Genomic DNA, 10,507 nt, shown 5'->3' with positions numbered 1-10,507 from the left:
ATATTTTCAAACTAAATATTAACCCCTTATTTTTTAATTTGACGCAAAAGAATTTTTAAAATTTACAAATCAACCATGAAGCCAAAATGTATTTCATCATTGCTTTGCTATTTTGACTGTATTTTCACTTTTAATTGATATTTTATACAAACATTTCATTATTTTACCTTGAAAGTTTTAATTTGGACATGTCCCAACAATTTACTGATGCACATGCTATGGATTAAACTATATACTTTTTTCCATTCCTGGAAAATAGATTACATTTATTTTTAGGTTGAAATTATTAGCTTTCACTACAAGTACAGGCTCGTGTATAGGGATGGCAACTTTCCCCACGGGTTTGGGGCCCCGCGGGGAAAACCCGAAACGGGGATGGGGATCCCCGATTTTTTCGGATTTGGGTTCGGGTTCGGGGATTTTTTTAAATCCCCGATATAATTCGGGGCGAGTATGTGATTACTATCCCCATTCCCGAAATCTCCGAATCCATCCCAAAAATAATATCAGTAATAAAATAATAGTATTATTAATATTAATAATATAATAATATTATTATTTTTTAAAATATTAATAATCTTATTATCATTAATATTGATATTGATATTAATATTAATATTATCTCTAATAATAATAGATAATAATAACTTTTAGTTTGAGAAAATCTCTGAATTCATCATCATCTTGACATATTAATATTTTTCAAACGGAGACGGAGATGGGAAGTTGATCCCCGAAGTTTCGGGTTTGGGGATTCCCCGAACCCGAAAAAGCGATCCGAAAAAGCGGGGATCGGGGCGGGGATGTGGGTGGGGATGGAATTCGGGAATGAGGATGGTAATGGCAAACCCGGCCCATTGCCATCCCTACTCGTGTATGTTGCGACTTTGATTGTTGCACTCCCAAGAGCAGGTTGTCCACAAGTAATATAATTCGGTGAGTCCGAATATCGTATCCACAGGGAAGCTAAGGTAATTACAAGTCCACTACAATGTCTTTTTGTTTTGTTTTTGTTTTTGTTTCTTTTTAATTTAAATTTTTTGAATATTTAATGGGTAAATTTTAATTGTTCAAATTTTAATTTAAGTAGTTGAGATTAAAGGATCCACTCTTGGTATTTTAATAAAGTTAACATTAACGAACAATATTGAAATCCACTTAATAAAATGGTTCCAATATATTAAATAATCATATTTATATTATGTTATAAATTATTATCTCAAATATATATAATATATACCAAAACTTATAAATGTGGTCAAGTATTTATTGTGCTATATATATATTTGTAAACACTAAATCAAGGTTCCCACTTTAAATGGTTGGTAAAACCAAACTAACATTTAAATGGTACCAAGAAAATATTATTATGATATATTTATATATAGTAAATCAAGGAATCCAAGTTAAATGGTTGGTAAAACCAAACTAACATTTAAATGGTTCAAAGAATTTAATATTATAATATATTTATATATAATAAATCAAGGCATCCACTTTAAATGGTTGGTAATACCAAATTAACATTTAAATGGTTCCAAGAATTTAGTGTAACATATAACAACAATAAATCAAAACTCCCACTTATAAGTAGAGTATAAAAATGCTTAAAGAAATAAATATAACATAAACAATAAATAATGATTAAATAATATAAAACATAGATTCTTACCTTTTAATAACCTTATTATCATGCCAAGAGTTTCACCTTATCATCTCACCTTTAGGAAGTTAGCTATTCATTATTCAAAGTGTAAAACTTTGAATATGAAATTAACATGCTAATTATATTTAAATGAAGAAATAAAAAAAAATATAGAGAGAAATAATATGAACTCAAAGGTTTGTTCATAGAATGAGGGATATCTCAATATATTACAATGCACCCCTATTTATAGCCAAATTTGGGGAGACAACCACAAATAAAATATTATTTTTTACACATAAGTCTTCATTGGTGTTCCAAGAAATTAATATTATATTACACATCACTTTTGAAAATCTTCTTCTCCGAATTTGCTTCTTCACATAAAATGAAACATGTGGATAATTGAGTTGTCTAGTTGTGGTATTTTTTTCAGAATATTTGACCAAGTAATTTGAAAGATATGGTCAAAATACTAGAGCATGGTAAAACTGTCACTCCTTTGGTAACTTTAATTGTTGCTTAATTTGATCCCACTTGTGAGAGGATTTTTATCTCATGCTTGGCAACAATATTGTAGATCTTATAATCAACTTTCTACAGGTCCAAGAATCATCTTAATCCCATTTGCAACGCCAAGGTTATTCTTGTTTTATCGAACCTGTAAAAAATAGTAAAAACTTATAATTACACAACAACTTATATTTTATACAATTTATTATAAAACATATAATATTTAAACATTTAATAAAACAAAAACTATATATTTATACCATCAAGTCCCTTGATGGTGCATAGTTATTGGTTGAAGAATTGAGCAATCCATTTTGTGAGAAAAATTTCTTTATGTGCCGATTGAATTTTTTGGCCACCAACTTCTTTTCCATTAATGCTAATTGCCATTGCTTTTGCTGCGTTTATGAATGCATGATTATCAAAATACAATGAATAGGAGATTATGAACCAAACAACTAAAATATGAATTTGAACTAGATTTCACATCAATCTTCTGAGAATAAAAATGATCCAAAGTGAGATACGAGAGTGATAAAAGGGAAACGAATAAAAAAAATTCCACAAATCAATTTTCTAAATTCATTCATGTTAAAAACCTGAAAAAGAAACGAAAAGAAGTATCTCAGTCACTCTGCATTATGCTCTTTCTCATATGCAGAATTTCTGTTGACGTCGGAGATGAGCTCCGCTTCAAACGACATAGACGGCAATCTCTCGTATACTTTGGAACCCAGAGGCAATAGTTTTGCTTGCCCTAAAACAAGCTTCTCACTTAGCTTTGCATAGTTCCATCTCTGCTGAACATAAACCACCAGTGCTAGTAAAATGTCAGTGATTGGTATAGCAATGTCTCCAAACATGGAAAAAAAATCCATTCTTGGGTTCACAAAATCATATAGCGGCTCCGAGAAGTAAGGATTTGGGATGGGTACTATCACGCGATTGTATATGTGAGGAAGAAGCCGAATGGCTGTCATACCCATATAATATGTTTTTCTGAGGGGTCGACAGTGGATCTGCCACACCAAGTTCGCTATTACTTGAGGAAGTAGGAAGAAATCTTGAACAAGGCCAAGATACTCCTCCAATTCAATCTCCCATAGGCGTATCGTGCAAGAGTATCATGAGGAATCAACGAATCGTGATGTTTGAGTAGGCTCTTTGCTTGCACCTGCATAACGGGTAATAAGAACAATGATGTACCCAATGGAGTGTATGATCAAGGTCGCCAAGAGAATTTTCTTGTCACTTGGAACACGGTGAGGCTCGAGGGGGGCTCGTGTCAGCATTCTGATACGTGACCTCCGTACCTTTTGACAAAGCCTTAGAGTTAAAGAAAATGCAACAAGTACTAGGAGCTTCACCGAATAATCTATTATTGTTATAGATAGACTTTTTTGAAGTTCGTAGGACTGCTGGTCGATACTAAAATCAGTTGCGGCTTTCTTGAAAAGGGCTTCTGCACCGGTGATCAATGGAAAGCTGTATCCAAGAGCTTGTACTCCTAGCATCACGAGAGATATGAAAGGAACCAAGGCCACATTATTTTTAATGTAGAAAAGCTGGGACAAAATCCAAGCAATTGCCATCGAGAGTGTCAAAATACGGATAATCCCTTCCACGCCTCTACGGAAAAGAATGTCTTCCCGCTGTTTACTATACATAAGGGGTCCAGTTTGCAGCTTGATCGGCAGAAAGTAGAGCGGATCATCTTCGTTTCGTTGACTAGATATGGAAATACTAACCGTTGGATCTACTAACCAGCGGTATGATGTGGGTGGATAACGAACAACCACTTCTACTGAACAATCCAAACCAGCTTCTAGGTCCATGCTGTCATACAAGATCTACCACGAGGCTCGAACGTCCCGGCAACCAATGAGATACATATTTCCGAACCGTGGATCATAAATCCCCTCCAAGAATAGATGGGAGAAGTTGTTGTACACTTCTCCCAAAGGATTGAGCTGGCAAGAAACATTAATAATGAGCTGTTTCTCTGTGATCATATCACTTAGAGGATTCTCTATCCCCAATGTCGAATCATTTTGTGAAGGCCAATATGATCCAAAAAAAGAGCCCAGCGACAGGAGTTCCAGTTCAATAGAAGTTTTTGTGAAGAAAGAATTGGGAAACGGATCGGGTACTGCAGGTAGGTGAAGTGTGAGGTCTTCATGGAGAGTGGTAAGACTGTAAGGAAACTGTTCGTTTTCTATTCTCGGGTATCTCAACAATGACTTCTTGATTACGGCCCCGAAGTTAAAGGGCTCGCCTTTCTCGAGTACAGCACCAGCATCATCGATTTTGGAGTATTTGTAAAATGGATGAGAAGCAGCAGAGTATTGGCTCGACAACTCATCGGCACGAACAAACTTTCCAAATTCTAGAGGGAAATACGATTTGCTTGTTTGATCTATGCTCGAAAAGGTACCCGAAAGTACGTTACGCTGTTTTATTGAAAACGAAAGAGGAACATACAAGCAGATACGAGAATCACAGCTATCTCCATTTCCATCGACAAATCCCAGGCATCCAACCATGCAAAGTTGTCCATTGGAAGACTTCCAGATTCCTTCGGCAGAAAGGGTCAAATGATTAAGCCCCGTTCGATGTGTGGTAACATATTGATTCTCAGAAGGAGGAACGGCCCTAAACACCAAAGCGACTTTCGCAGTGCCAGCACTGTCAAGTGCGGTCATTTTTTCGCATCGGATGTCCTGTAGGAGAAGGTTGACATTTTTGAAGCAACCATTCGTGGCAAGGATCTCTTTGTCTGATACAAATGGGCCCATCTTACTGCAAAATACATCAGTTCCATTGCACTTCCAGTTCGGCAAAACATATACCGAATATTGGTTGGTAAATCTCTTCAGTACGAGACAGAAATCAAGACCTTTATAAATATCGATTTCACCATTCACCAACCCATCCTCGTCCCGGCGTAGATCACAAGCTTTTGAAACAAGATTGTCTGCCGTGAACTCATAACCACTAGAACTGAACCAAGAAGATATATGAACTTCATCAAAATACTTCAGGTCTGACTTTGGATTCAAACTTTTCATGCTTCCCAAGATCGCTCTGTTTGTCAAGGTCCGTGTCGTAGGATATCTGAGTACAAGTAAAATCTTATCATCTTGCATAACAACAGGTTGATTAGCATCACCAGATTCCTTCACCCATACCCAAGGATCCACTGAATCAGACCGACGAGAAGGCAATTTCGCATCCCCTAACAAACAAAGCACCCTCTCCCCATTTTTTTCTTGTGATTCAGTGTAAATCCCCTGAAAACTTACCACAAGCTCAGAATGGCCCGGATATAAACTGAAAGATGGATTTCGATCATATGGTTTGCGTGAGAACACATTCTCGGCCTCAATTCCTATTTGCAAAACCCCACTAACTAATATCGACTTCTTGAAATGATTCTTCCTGTAAATATCAGTGAGCCAAAATGAAACTAATTTTGTAGGAGATAGGACTTTATTTGGAGATTGCCGATCCGTAAAGTCGATTAACTCTTTATATGGCATCAACGGAGCCCCTTCCTCTTTCAAATCCTGACCCCAATCTCCATTCTTAAAAGATAGTTTCTCTTTTATAGAATACAATCTATTATCATCTGGTTCCAGTTCCATTGCAGAATCCAACACAAATGCACACTCTTTATTAACCTCATCGATCCTGTAATACTCGTAGCTCACAGAGAGCGAATCCTCTTCCACTTCGAAATCCCACTTGTACGAATTCGTAAAACCAGCAAACAATAACAACACAAATAATCCCAACAAATTCCAAGAAACACTAACAGAAGTAACCACAGTCATTGCTCCGAATCAGCAAAGACCACCAAAAAAATAATATAAAATAAAAAACAAAACAAAACAAAAGATCGATCGTTTCCAAGAATTATAATTAGCAACTTAAAATCAAAGTTAAGGGTACAAAATGAGTTCGATCACATTTGCTCTCTCTTTCTTGCCTGTTTGAGTTTTTTAGAAGTCAACTCGTCCCGTCATAATTGATTATTTAAGATTCCATTTGGTGAATAGTTTCGGTTTAAATATATAGGATGGAAATTTAAAATTCATTATATATATTAACAAAAGATGCATGTGTACGTATTTTATGGATTATTATTATTTTTAATTTGATAAACTAATATTAAATAATTAATATAAAATTATTTTTAATTTAGAAAAATTGTTCGATTTAAAAATTATATTTTGTTTAGATTTTTTTCTATGTAAAAAATTAAATGACTTGAAGAAGTTTTTAGTCGAATAAGAAACGTGTATTATATGTATTATTATTATTTTTAATTTGATCAACTAATGTTAAACAATTAATATAAAATTATTTTCAATTTAGAAGAGTTGTTCGATTTAAAAAGTATATTTTGTTTAGTTTTTTTATATAAAATATGAAATGACTTGAGAAAATTTTTAATCGATTAAGAAAGATATTTATGAAATTAAATATTTTAATGTCCTTTAAAATTATTGATATGATGACAACATTTTTAATATAATAATATAGATAAAGAATAATTAATATTAATAATATTCAAATGCATTATTTCAGTATTGTCCAGACTTGCCCAGATAATTTACAAGACTTCTACTATCTCATTGTAGTTGGGATAGGTGAAGTGTAGCTCATGCTCTTTCGGTTTTTTTCTATGTCCTAATATTTGGTGTTGATGGATCTTGGGTTTTGCCTATTTTGTTTATGGTCGGATAACTCTGAAATCCCATTTTTCTCTCCAGTCTTGTTGTAGAACCAAATAGGATTTTGGGTCAAGTTGACAACGTACATTGTATATTTTTTATTTATAAAATTGAACTGTTGATTTCGGGAAAAAAAAAAACACAACTTGATTGAATTGTATTTGGAAATATCTAGGCTGCTGCATATTGTCCTAAATTTTTATATCCTTTTGGTAAAATGTATTATTTAAAAGGTTATAACACGTTCAAGATCCGAAAATTATGATTCACCTTGCATTAAAAAATAAGCAAAAACTTGTGTGAGACGGTCTCACGGGTCGAATTTGTGAGACGGATCTCTTATTTGGGTCATCCATGAAAAAATATTATTTTTTAGGCTAAAAGTATTACTTTTTACTGTGAATATGAATAGAGTTGACCCTTCTCACATATTAGGATCCATGAGACTTACTCTAAAAAATAATAGTCGATTGCATAGGCCGTACACCTTTCTTATGTTATTATGTCATCTCCTTGAATAAACATAATCATAGAAGATTTTCATTTTTTGATATAATTTTCATTCAGTATTTTGTTTTGGCATTTATGTTTCTCAACCCTTGGATGATGGTAGCCACTATTGTGAGACCCCGTGATTTGATTAACGTTAATTATGTCGATTATGGAAATAGATATAAAAATATTGCATTAAAGTGTGATGGCAATTGTGTATATTAATAGAAAAATACTCAATTAAATTTGATGGCACTTGTGTAAATAAAATGAAAAATACTTGATTTAATTTCTAAGGGCAATAGTGTAATTAATACAAAGATGGGAATATAATGATATGTTACCCACATGTACGTGACTTTTGTTGATTGGAAAATGAATCCCACTTGTTCCTCACCACACATACAAGTGGTTGTTCACCGGCATGAGCAATATACGAGTAAAACCCAACAAAGAAGAGACAAGGCGGTGAGATAATCTCAATTACAGGAGAGAAACGAAAGCAAAGAAGATCGAGCGAAAGCAGGGAGAAGCCGACCAAGGAATTTCGTTAAAAATCAAAATTTGAAGTACTAGTTGAGAAATCACAGTTGTTGAGTTACTACAAATTGTCTGAGAAGGGTGAGTTATCTTCGTTTATTTTAGGATTAATGGAGAAGTTTTTGATTTGAATAGGTAGTATGTATATATATATATATATATATATATATATATATATATATATATATATATATATATATATACCCATGTCAATTAATGAAGAGATTAGCTAAATAGTTTTAATTGACAGTTTCTTGTATTTTCTACTATCACATGTTGATTTGCGAGAAGGAGAACTAAATATTAAAAAAATGATAATTAGGGATAATTGCTTCAATTTAGTTTAACAAATTGAAGAATCATAGGAAATAAATCGTTAGACATATTTGGATTATCGAATGAGAAACTGAAATAAAAATAAATATATGGACTTGTGTAGATTTCATTCAACATTGAAGATATCAAGTTTGGATAATCAGAAATAAGGTATGTTGCGACCGGGTAACATACGACATGTATTTGTATTATATGATATATGTTGGATTGATTGGATTGAGAATATGTCTCTATATGCCTATTTGTTGAGTTAATGTGGCATACATGACATTGAGATTTGAATATCAATGTATAAAATAAATATTTTGTTAACACACATCATTTGATGCATACATCGAAACATGACATGCACGTTGAGCTATGATCCTTAGATACCCTGATATGATTTGATTGGATTCTGGGGTTTGTGAACACAATGCTATGTTTGGTATTACATGACCCTTAAAACATAGACAATTGTGGCCCCGACGATTGATATGAGATTTGGGATTTGATGGCACTTCGTCGACGCTATCATATGAGTATCTCTTATTGAGGCCGGTGTGCCAGCTCGAGCATTGATTTGATAGCGATTCGTTTGATTCTGACATGTGCTCAGTAGATGGGCATTTGACCTGATACCTCCACGACATACATGCATTGCATACTATATATCATTGTTTAGATATCTGTGGTATATATGATTGGTTGTTCCATACGGAGCTTTGCTCACCCCAAAGGAGGGCTGTTGTTGTCTTTATGTGTGGACAATGGCAGGTACTCCAGGATATCATGAGACCGGAGAGGGTACTTCTGGAGGGAGCCACAACTTGGGCTGAGGTTTTATGTTTATGTTTTGTTCCCAGTATATTTGTATATGTATCTATATACCGGGGCATATCCCGAGAATATGAGATGTTTGTATGTGATTGGTTTTGATTACGTGTGGGTACGTTTATGACGTGAGATGAGATACTATTTTTAGTATTCAAATAAAAAGATTTGGGTTCATTGTAAAGAAATTTTAAACTCGTTTTCCGATGTAATTAATTAACCCTAATCAAATTGTGTTGTAATAACGATTAGTAGCTAAGGGCCCCACACAGAGTGTTGTGATACCATACAATATGGGGCCCTTAGCTCCTAATCGTTATTACAATACAATCTGATTAGGGTTAATTAATTACACCGGAAAAGGAGTTTAAATTTTCTTTACGACGAGCCCAAAAATATCTCTTTTATAATTTGAATACTGAAATAGTATCTAAATTTCAAATCATAAAACACGCCCACACATAATCAAAACCAATCACATACAAACAACTCATATCCTCGGGACATGCCCCGGTATATAGATACATATATATACATATATACTAGGAACAAAATATAAACCTCAACTCAAACTGTGACTCCCTCCAGAAGCACCCTCTCCGGTCTCCTGATATCCTGGAGTACCTGCCATTGTCCACACACAAAGACAACAACAGCCCTCATTTGGGGTGAGCAAAGCTCCGTATGGAACAACCATCATATATACCACAAGTATCTAAACAATGATATATGGTTTGCAATGCATGTATGTCGTGGAGGTATCAGGTAGTATGCCCATCCATTGAGCACATGTCAGAATCAAACGAATCGCTATCAAATCAATGCTCGAGCTGGCACACCGGCCTCAATAAGGGATACTCATATGATAGCGTCGACAAAGCGCCATCAAATCCCAAATCTCATATCCAATCATCGGGGCCACAATTTTCTATGCTTTACGGGTCATATAATACCAACATAGCAATTGTGTTCACAAACCCCAGAATCCAATCAAATCATATCAGGGTATCCAAGGATCATATCTCAACGTGCATGTCATGTATCGATGTATGCATCAAACGATGTGTGTTAACAAAAAATTTATTTTATACATCGATATCTAAATCTCAATGTCTTGTATGCCACATCAATCAACAAATAAGGTATATAGACACATATTCTCGTTCCAATCAATCAAATCAATCCAACATATATCATATAATATAGATATCTTTCGTATGTTACCCGGTTGCAACATACCTCAATTCTTCGTTTCCAGTTGATGTAGCTTGAAGATATCAGTATAATAGTCTATCTACATCAATAACATATTTATTTCAATCAATAACTTCATTCCAATTCAATAATATAAGTTTCAAATATCTTTTGAATTTTCAAAAATTCATATCAAATCCAAATCATAACATAATTCAATTCCGACTTCGAATATAAG

General features: G+C 34.1%; 1 long non-coding RNA gene and 1 pseudogene across 1 annotated transcript; one reads left to right on the top strand and one right to left on the bottom strand.

Annotated features, from left to right (window-relative positions):
• Positions 1 to 2,688: 2,688 nt before the first annotated feature.
• Positions 2,689 to 6,133, bottom strand: LOC140805812 (uncharacterized; annotated as a pseudogene).
• A 1,387-nt stretch (positions 6,134 to 7,520) lies between these two features.
• LOC140805110 (uncharacterized) lies at positions 7,521 to 8,435 on the top strand. Its single transcript, XR_012112272.1, has 2 exons — positions 7,521 to 8,007; positions 8,366 to 8,435. It is a non-coding gene; the product is annotated as an uncharacterized lncRNA (long non-coding RNA).
• The last annotated feature ends 2,072 nt before the right edge of the window (positions 8,436 to 10,507 follow it).

This window comes from Primulina eburnea, chromosome 11 (genome assembly GCF_022965805.1).
Source record: "Primulina eburnea isolate SZY01 chromosome 11, ASM2296580v1, whole genome shotgun sequence".
Lineage (NCBI taxonomy): Eukaryota > Viridiplantae > Streptophyta > Magnoliopsida > Lamiales > Gesneriaceae > Primulina > Primulina eburnea.
The sequence above is the reverse complement of the archived record's forward strand: the minus strand, read 5'-3'. Positions and strand labels throughout refer to the sequence as shown.